We start from the raw sequence: 9,570 nt of genomic DNA on the forward strand, positions 1-9,570 counted from the left end.
TAAGTAAATTTCCGTCCGCATATTTCGTGTTACCTTACGGTACTTAACGCCGCCCTTAACGCCTAAACTTATCGCCGCCTAAATACATTACAATTAAAAATAATTTCAATTTTATAACACAGGTAAATATATAACTGATACTTTGAAATTTATGTTAAGCAGACATCTTTTTGATACGCAGGTGTGAAGGTAATGTGACTATTGACTATTAAAAAACGATAAAATTATTTTATATAGGTACCTAAAGTCACTATAAATTATAAGTTATAGATGATTAAAATTAATGAACGTACTAAGTTTAAAAATCCATATTTATATTTAAAATAAGATATATCAGAAACAAAAAAATACCGAAAAAAAAATTATTTTTAAATAACTCTCATAATCTTATATTACCTTACAATTGTTATAAGTACATAATTGAATTTTAAGAAAACTTTTAGTAAGAAGTAAAAATCAAAATCGATAATATGACTTAATAATACGCTACCAAACCATTATTTTCAGAAATATGGGTAATATTGGTAGTAAGTTAAGGTACTTACTATAATAAAATTAACCAAAACTACATGGAACGCGTTCGAAAGGTATTTCTGATAGTATGTAATGAAAGACCAAGGGTGCCCACAAACAGGTCACTTTCTCAACTCCATTTTTATTGGGGTCAAAACCATTTCGAAATAATAAATAGCGCCATGTAAATTACGAAACGCAAGAGAAGACACCCGTTGTATCTGTAAATATTATGCATTTAAAAAAAGTTAATATATTTAAAGAATCCCAAAATAACTGTTAAGCTTTTGGTTTGAACTTACGGTACATGCATTCAATGCATATTGATAATTCTTTAGATTGATATCTGAGAAATGTATGTAGAGTGCTATTTTGAAGCTCAGTATTTTTTAGGGTTCCGTACCTACCTCTAAAAGTAAAGGATAGACTTATAGGATCTATTTATTATCCGTCTGGCAAAATTAATTATCTCGAGATCGTGTGGAGGTACCAAAAAAGTCTATGGTTCTAAGGTAAGACAATTAAAAGATAGGAGCATTTATGCATCGTTTTTGTTGCATTTTGTATGAAATTAGTCGCGTAACAAAAACCTATAGGGTACCTATTTACTTCCCGTGGACCTACAGTTATGAAAATTGGTTTAGAACTTAAATGAAAAAACTGAAAATCTAAAATATTTATGGATATTTCATAGAAAAAAAAACATATTACAAACTTATATTTGTAGTTCATTTCATGCCAAATAATTGTACATGGCCGCAAACCTTGTCAACTTTTATGAGCTGTAGGTACTTCCCGTTGACCCACAACCCCGAAATTGGTACGGAAGAACCTGTGAACGAGTTCAATTCTCACTTAACGATTTTTTTTAATTTAATATATCATGTACATAAAAAAGACTAAATATAAAATAAAGAATAAATAAAGTAGGTGATGTAAAAAGCTTCATTGCAAAATACTTCTTGCAATAACTCTCAGGTAAGACAGCATTCTGAAGCGATAACCACGCGGTCAATTTATTACCATTTTTACCACACCTTACGTAAAAACAATGGCATATAATTACCTACTTTATGCACCGAATATGGTATATATGGCTGTCGGTATTCCATTGATTTATAAATAAAAGCAACAGTGTTGCCATATCATACAGTCGCTACCATAATAAGTGAGCATCGACCCATTGTAACTAAGCTGAACGATAAATTTCATCAGCTTTTAAAGGCAATACTTTCATTCTTTAAATACTTAATGAAACTAGTTTTTATTGGTCTGTGGATGTTTTTAAATTCAGTATTTTGCTACATGTTAAATAATATCCCGTCAAAAACATAAATGTAAAATGAAAGCCAAGTTCAGTAATAAAACATATGCTTTCAGCGATAAAAGAAGTGAGATGTAAATGTATGCCAAGTTCAATGGTCAGTCCTGAAATTTATTTTTAACAATATAAAATATTTTATAACAACTGTAAATGCCCATTCTTCTTACAACTTGGAGACTTTATTTATGTCTAATATCTGATTTGGCTAGTTTTCTTATGAATTTACAATAGAATCTGAGTAGAATACAATTTGAATACATTCATTTATATCGATGTAAATTAATTTGAAAACTAGCCAAATCAGATATTAGACATAAATAAAGTCTCCAAGTTGTAAGAAGAATGGGCATTTACAGTTGTTATAAAATATTTTATATTGTTAAAAATAAATTTCAGGACTGACCATTGAACTTGGCATACATTTACATCTCACTTCTTTTATCGCTGAAAGCATATGTTTTATTACTGAACTTGGCTTTCATTTTACATTTATGTTTTTGACGGGATATCATTACTTTTTGTACAGAAATCATAAGTAGAAAGGTTTATAATGTAATCAAAATCAAAATATTCTTTATTCAATTTGGCCATTACAAGTACTTTTCCTATAGGAAGCTACTACGGCAAGAAACTCAATAGTTGCTCAATAAAAAACTCATAGGACATTTCTGTTCGCCGAATAAACCAAGTAGGACACCATTGTGATAATACACTTCTATCTTAATCTATCTATCTATATATATAAAAGGACTTGTCCTCACTGACTGAGGTAAGACGCACGCACAGCCGTAACCGCTGTGCGTAGAAACGTTAAATTTGGACAAAAGTTTACTTTCGTAATCTGGACAACCACTAAGAAGGGATTTTGAAAAATTTCAACCCTAAAGGGGTGAAATAGGGGTTCAAAGTTTGTATGGAAAAAATCTTAAATCGCCACCGATTTTTATAAAATTTGATATTTAGACTCTTAAAATATTTAATTGAACATGTGTTTCATGGATTTCTAGAATTCACCCCCTAAGGGTGCAAATAAGGGGTTGAAAGTTTGTATGGAAAAATCTTTAAATCGCCACCGATTTTTATAAAATTTGAAATTTAGACTCTTAAAAATATTTCATTGAACATAATTTCGTGGTTTATTTTAATTCATCCCCTAGGGGTGCAAATAAGGGGTTGAAAGTTTATATAGAAAAATCTTTAAATCGCCACTGATTTTTATAAAATTTGAAATTGAGACTCTTAAAAATATTTTATTGAACACGTGTTTCAAAGTTTATTAGAATTCACCCCTAAGCAATAAGCAAGCGAAGCTGCGCGCGTCCGCTAGTACTGTACAAATCTACTGCAGCCTTTATTTCGGAAGTAGCTCCGTACGTAGTTAAGCAAAGCATGTCTTCTTTAGAAGAGTAAAGATTCCCGTTTCGAGCGCTAGTGTAGATACTTAAATCATTCCAGTTACGACATACGTACTCTACCATAGTCTCGCGCAATTTATTAGTTTGTTGTATATCAATACGCTCAAACGAAGAATATGCAATAGCATGGAAGAGACAGCTCCTATCGGGAGGCATTGGAACAATTCGGTGTAAGGTTCTTGTTTCAACCACAAGCAATTCTATTGAACGACTCATTGTTCAACATGTCTTGGAAAAAATATAAACAATAAGTTTATTAAGTGCTGACGGTACAAATCTGAATTGATATGATCCCAAGGTCGACTTCGTTCTCTGCCGTTTCCACAAGTGTTCCTAAAACCAGTAAAATCATGAAACCCAGGCCAAAAAAACCATTAAAATATGAGCGCCTTCGTATAATAAAATATATCTAATATAATTAGGTATTTACTTTTTTATTATGGTCAATAATATTATGTTTTATTACTCTTAAGACGATATTTAATTATATATGAAAATAGATTATATTTATCTATGAATCTCGACTATAGTTTTTATTTTGTTGATTAAATGACAGTTGTCAGATTAGAAAATAATGTTTTCCATACAACGTGATATTGGCGAAATGAATTGTGCTCAACTGGCACGCTCGAAACGCCATATATCGAGAAATCAATCAATCAGAAAATAATGAATGTATGCTGCGTTTCGAAATCTGATATATTTATTATTATTTTTTTCTAATTTCATTATTTTGTTGGAATAACTCAACACGCAATGCCTCCAGAGTTCGATGGAAAGAGGGGAACTGAGTGTCTTAACACTAGGTTCCCTCTGTCTACCCCGCTATGTGTGGGGATACATCGTAAAGCGGATTTATTTATTTTTTATTATTTTGTTTAAGTAATTTTTAATTTTCTCTTTTTTTCTCTTATTTTTTTATTAACAATTACTTAAATTTTTACTGTTAATAATTACTTTACAATTCTGTTAAGATAGCTGGTAGGCTGACAATATATCAAATTAAAAATAAAATCAGCTTCACGCTGTATCCCGCACACAGCAGAGTAGACAGAGGAAACCTAGTGTTAATACACTCAGTAACCCCACTTTCCATCGAATTCTGGAGGCATTGCGTGTTGAGTCACGGAACTCTCCGCCGCGCCTTGCCTCGACACCAGAGCGAAGAAATGGAAATATAAGTTTAAATTAATATTTCATTTCCTCGAGTGGGAATCGAACTCACTACCAGTCGGTTTAACAGTCACACTTTGTGCCCCTGTGCCACGACTGACCTTACAGATAGTATATTATTATTAAATTTTATATATATTTCTATCAATATAATTATTTTTTTTATATTTATTTTTTAGTGTATTTTTTCTGTTTTAGGGTTCTGTACCTCGAAAGCAATAAAACAGAACCCTTATAGGATCTTATATAGGACTTAGTATTTAAATATTGTAATAATAATTTAATATCAAATACGTTAATCGACTATGCAAATACTCTTAGTATAATAAGTACTAAAACATATGTTTAAATTATAATAAATAATAATGAAGGATGTTAATCCATTTATTATATTTTTATATTTTTACGTGAAGCCCTTGAAGTCCACATGATGGCAGGCTTTGTCAGGACATAAATTAGAGGCATTTTCAGCTACAAATGGAGACATATCTTATCTTATATTATAAAATATACTAGAAAGCATCGTGTTGTTTTAGATGGCTTACGTAAGTAATAGTGAAGTTAGTCTCCATAACAAATAAAATATTTACTAACGCGTGACATAAATTAAAGCAACATATATATAAATAATGCATTGCTCTTATTTTTTTGTCAGGCGCTAAGCCTAAAAATCAATTATCATGAACTTTGATTGCTATGCTTTCATTACAGGCGCTATAAGTAAATGTTCCTAATTGAATCTATTTATTGAAAAATTATAAGAAAATATTAAAAAAAATACTAGTTTCGGATTTTTCCCTTGATATACACCCAATTACTTAACCGGATGCTAAATTTCACCATTCTAGGTCATCTGGAACTTGGTTAACATTAAGGTCTATAGGTCAGTCACCCCCCTAAAAATTTACGATTTTTGGACGTCATTATCTAAATAACTGTTTGAGCTGTGTTTTTGAAATTTTATGCACGTATACAGGTAGGGGGTCTAAATATTTGAGCCAAATATGACAGCTTTAGATGGAATAGTTTTTGAGTTACGAATAGGTAAAAAGTGGCTTCAAATGGTTCGTGTAAAATAACACACGGTGCTGCTCGCCAGTTTTGTTTGTAAAAACACTTGGCTACGCGCTCCGCGCGTTTTAAATAAAGAAAATTATTAATTATTTGTTTTAAATATATACCTAATAAATATAAATTTTATTGTAAAATTATATATAAAGAAGTGTGGATAGAGACATAAGTCTATGTTTAGTTTAGATGTATGTTTATAAACAGCTTACCATGGACAAGATCTAGTTGATCTAGAATGCAGATCTTATGGTCATAGTAGCACATAATATTCTTAGCTAATCACATTTTACTATAAATTATAAAGGTACCTAGTAATAGAATTTACAAGACTTCGTAAATGGCTTTAATTGCTTCATTTAACTTCTAAACACATTGTCGCTGCTATTAACTTATTCCGTTTTTTAATTATTCATAATATTAAAAAACTGAAAATTTTTAAGGGTTTTTTTTTTTTAAATTCATTAATTTTAAATTCATTCATTGATATTGATTTATCGTAATCGTAATATTTTTTTTAATAAAAATAATAAAAAATTACGATGACAATAACTTGACATTTACCAACACACCTACTCTTCAAATTATTATAATATAATATTTTATTATTTCTTATAAACAATACACAGGTGAAAGACAACAATCGTCTGTACCAACCGGTACATACCTACACATGCTACCAGCACGTTATTTATAACTAACTATAATTGAATTAATTTAATAACTCCAGCTATACTGTAAAATTGAATTTAATGACAAAACTTTTAATTGAAAATTCTTTAAAATGCAGAAAAATGCATATTTCAGTTTTATAGGCACTGACGGCAGGCCCTAATTTGTTTACGAGTCGCCGGCTAACTTTTTAGCACTAAATTACACCGGGCACCTACTTTATAGAACAACACAGTACCAGGCTCTGACAACGCGCCAACTTGGCTTTCTGCTTATAAACTTCAAACGATATACATATATATACAACCATAAATAAAATATTTTCAGCCGGTTTTCAAAACTTTTTTTTACCACTATCCATAAAATATTTAATAGGACTATCCAATATATAGCAGGATAGGCCTAGTGTTAAGACACTCCGTTCCCCACTTTCCGCTGCATTTTTCGAAACCAGAGCGAAAAATTCATTCCTTCAAGTTAGAATCGAATCCACAACCGTCATGTTTACAATCACACGCTTATGCCACCGCGCTACCCCAGCTTCTAAATATAAATATATAAAAAGTAAATTAATTTCTATTACAAAGAACTATTTCTTTGATATTTACATTTTCATACTTATCACTGTATGGTGCAATGGACAGAGCCGTTTACTAATTTTTATTCGATTTTACGATCAAAATATAAAATTATAATGAGAGAGTCATTATACAAGCTATTCGGGCCACCGCTAGCCGCATTTATGTAAGAAAAATAGGCAATAAAGATAATATATTCTAATTCATAATAGGTTATAAATCATTAAAATTCTCAAAACCCATTCGACGTTTATTTTTATGCTGTAGTAGTTGACACTGACAATTTTATGTGTGGATAATTTAATTTTCTGTGGTGATTTTTTGACAAATATTTGCAGTTGATCAAAATTAAAAAAAAAAAATACAATTTAATAAATATGGCACAAGCGTGTAACAACAACGCCATGGTTATGGATTCGGTTTCCACTCAAAGGAATGAATTATTGTTTATTAATATTTTCATTTCTTAGCTTTGGTTAGAGCAAGCACGACGTTAATTTCCGTCATTCAACACGCAATACCTCGAAACATTCGAAACTTGCATGCGGGATATAACGTGAAACTAAAAAATAATAATAAACCTTATAACATAAGTAGGTACACAAACCAAAAGCTACACAAAAATTATAATAAATATATATACCTGCTTATCACGGCGAGTATAAATTAATGGAAACAAAAACGTCGACGCCTACGACCGTAAAAAAATAACCTTCTGACGGGATGATAAACTGGTTTGGCAACAAGAAACCAAAAAGCTGCCATTCGTCATGTTTCCTTTTTCATTTGCGCGTGGTAAATTGCGTGCGGGCAAAAAGGACGCAATTATATTTTTTAATCGGTATTGATAACATATGATTTATTGAAATTGAAATTATTACGCAAAAAATATCGAAGAATTATGTAAAACATTCACTTGTTTCATAATAGTATTTATTTCTCACGTATAGTAATAAATTAAATATTTATTTCCTACTTTCCTCTTCTCGCTCAGGTAACGGTTTTTCACTAAATTCTTAGGCATTGCGTATTGATTGGCGGAACACAACGCCGCGCTTTGCCTCGATACCAGAGCGAAGAAATGAAAATAATTTATAATATTAAATATTTCCATTTTCTCACTGCCGCTAACATGCAATGTCTTAAAAATTAATTAGAAAGTGGGGACGGAGAGTTTTAACAATAGAATCTCTCCGTATAACCTGCTATAAGCTCTCGCTTACGGCGCGAACAACTTTTTATATAGGTACCTAATATAATTTGATACTTAAACCAAAAGACAAGTACAGACATCCACAGTTCCAGCACGAGCACCACATAAATCTCCCATCGGAATCCAAGACGCTTTAAATCATTGCCAATACCAGATACAGAGCGTGTTATCAATTAGAACTACTTTACTAATATATATTTGCACCCGATAAAATACTAAATAAATATATAGATCTCTATTACAATGGTTTAAGGTTAATTATTGCTTACCGTTTGTTATGTGCAGGTGCAAGGTAGTTTGGTTAGCGCATTGCTAGCTCAAGGCACGTAACGCGTAATAAATAAACGCTAAGAGTTAGTGCTCGAAGAGAGCCTGCCTTATCTTTCGCGAGCTAGACCGAGAATCTTGTAGCAAATTCAATTTTGAAAATAAATTAAAATTAAATCAACTTCACGCTGTAACAACTCAACTCAACTGTCACTGTATCCTGCACACAGCAAGGTAGGCAGAGAGAGAGCCTAGTGTTAAACACTCCGTTAACGATTTTCCGCTAAACTCTCGATACCAGAGCGAAGAAATGAAAATATTAATTATTGTACTAAAAATATAATCGACGTAGATAAACCAACGCTTAAATCATCAATTGTGCTAGTTTAGCAATTTCGCTTATTGCAAAGATAGCATTGCAGTTTCTTAAGAAAACATTTTACAAAAATCTCTTAGAAAACTTATATCTACATTACTTTTAATGGATTCGTGACTATTCTTATTTGAATTGTCGATGTAAAATAGATTTTGTTGTTTTAGGAATAGAGTTCCAATTTAGTTGGGGGTAAGTTTGGCAAGCAACGGGGTGCCAGGCAGGGGCTGATTTATATTGGAGCAATGCAGTGGAGTAGTGTGCAGTTAGTATTGATTTCCATTCGCCCCTCCCCCTGCATCTCACCTCACGCACAATGGCATAAGGCCAAGTGGTCATTCTATGCAAAATAAATATAACAATATTAATATATTAATAAATACTTATATAAAAAACAATTACAAAATATTAAAAATAATAATAAAATAAAAAAACTAATATTATTTTATAAATCATTATATAAATATACTTAGTAAAGGAAGTAATGGATAAATATATAGTGTTTTTTTTTGTTTCCTTAATATATTCTCCACATGTCGTCGTGATTCCCTAAGTACTAGTCAAGTATAGTGTATTATACGATATAGGCGGAATTACATGAACTATATATGTGATAAACGCTCGGCCTCGACCAACCGACACACTCCCGCTTGGTTCGTTGACCTCCATTTCGGTTATGAAACCATATGAGCGTACACTGGTAGTCTTGGTTTTTCTTTATAATTATACTTACTAATTATATACACTAGTGGACCCGAACGCGGCTAAGCTCGCTTGAACTATACGAATATTTATTAAATATATTTATGAAATTATTTTCATTTTTCAATTTTTTTCAAGTTCATTATGGGTGACGTTTTCTAACAACAAACTTTGCAAATCGTTGCTTAGCGTCGTCATATTAATCGTCGCATAGCGACGGTTGTTATTAACATGGCAGAATAAATAGCATGTCAAATTAGTAAGTATTTTAA

This window comes from Heliconius melpomene, chromosome 3 (assembly GCF_056956725.1).
Source record: "Heliconius melpomene rosina isolate 202511_hmr_F chromosome 3, ASM5695672v1, whole genome shotgun sequence".
NCBI lineage: Eukaryota > Metazoa > Arthropoda > Insecta > Lepidoptera > Nymphalidae > Heliconius > Heliconius melpomene.